This window comes from Protobothrops mucrosquamatus, unplaced genomic scaffold (assembly GCF_001527695.2).
Source record: "Protobothrops mucrosquamatus isolate PMUCROS unplaced genomic scaffold, P.Mucros_1.0 scaffold890, whole genome shotgun sequence".
Classification (NCBI taxonomy): Eukaryota; Metazoa; Chordata; class Lepidosauria; order Squamata; family Viperidae; genus Protobothrops; species Protobothrops mucrosquamatus.
The window spans coordinates 89,836-91,400 of record NW_015387144.1 but is presented as its reverse complement, the minus strand read 5'-3'; positions in this window follow the sequence as shown (position 1 = coordinate 91,400).

Below are 1,565 nucleotides of genomic sequence, written 5' to 3'. Positions count from 1 at the left end.
TCATCTCTACTTTTTATCTCTCTGCCTATTACTTCTTCAAAGAGAATATATTGGTAAATTGCTCTAAGTCTTTGCTGTAGCCTTAGAAAGAGGAATCGGGGTCATTCCCATCAGCTCTACTGAGAAGGCAGCTCTTTTACCAGAGGAATAGACTAAAGTAGAACCAGCAGCAAAGGGTTCAGCAACTTTTGACTCTTCTTCTTTAAAGTATTCCCATCTGGTTATTACAAGGAATTTGTACAAAGCCTTGGTTACTGAATTTCTTTTATCTCTTGTTGTTCCCAATCCTTTTTCCTTTTCTGTCACTTCATTTAGATTAATTATATCAAATGACATAAAAGCAGAGAGTCTTATTACAAGATTTTGCAAGCCTTTTAAAGAACCTTTTTATCTGAAGACTGAGTTAAAGGTAAAATAACTCTGATAACATTTTCGCCCAGCTGCTCAGTTGCTTTTCAGTGTACGATGGGCAGCATATATATTTAATAAATAAAATTTCTGATGCAAGAATCTTTTCCTTTAAGTGGTAGGATGTTCAAAATAGGAAATAAATTATTCATAACTGAATAATTAACATTCATTTTTAAAAGACCTCATACTGAGTCTATGGGGAATGGTAAGCACAATTATGTACAGTATTACAGGATACATAAACTGAGAATGTTGCTATAATGCAGCATGTAGCGTGTTAAAACAAATACATGCATACATTGCCAGTAGCTAGTAGTCATCCCTTTATCCTACAACCAACTTCTGTAGTTGTTCTCACTCAGGCAGTCTTTTATGCCATTAATGGCTCCATATTAAGTAGAAATTCAACAGGTAATGCTAAATCCATTTCACATCTATGGAAAGAGAACTTGCAAACCCTGCATTTCAATCATGCCTTGGCTCTTAGATACAAGGGAAATGTAGTCATTTGGAAAGAAATACAGAAAGCTGTGTCATTGATTAGTATAATTAATGCTAGATATTGGAATTCCTCTTTCTGGGCCCTCTTAAAATAGAAGACAACAGAAATGTAATGTGTGGCCTTCTGCTAAGTATGCCTGTGCTGTATATCCATCACTTTTAAACAGAATATAACTTACTTGTTCATGGTTTAACTCTAATGCAAACACACTCATGATGGTTTGTAACTATTTATGGCTGCTTACTACCATATAAACATAGATTACATTAGTTTATTCAAACTTTTTTTTAAATCAAGGTTTAATGCAATAAGCAAACAAACTGAGGCTAAATAACTAAAGCGGGGGGGGGGGATATTGCCTGCAAAATTTGTCTGTTGCTTTGCCAGAAGTATGTCAGTTAGGCAGATTACTAACTATCCAGCAGAATCCACAACAATATCATGCATCTAATAACATATCACCAAATGACACAAATTTGTGCGATGGCATAACAACAAGTCACTATCTCTACTGAGAACACTGATGCTGATCCCACTTTTGGGATCAGGATGTTGAATGAATGGATCTCTTGAGCTGATCCATCAGAACTCTCCTTTGCAGTAGTTTTACTGTAATGCCATAAAAATAAAAAGCAAGAGGTGATACTTGACA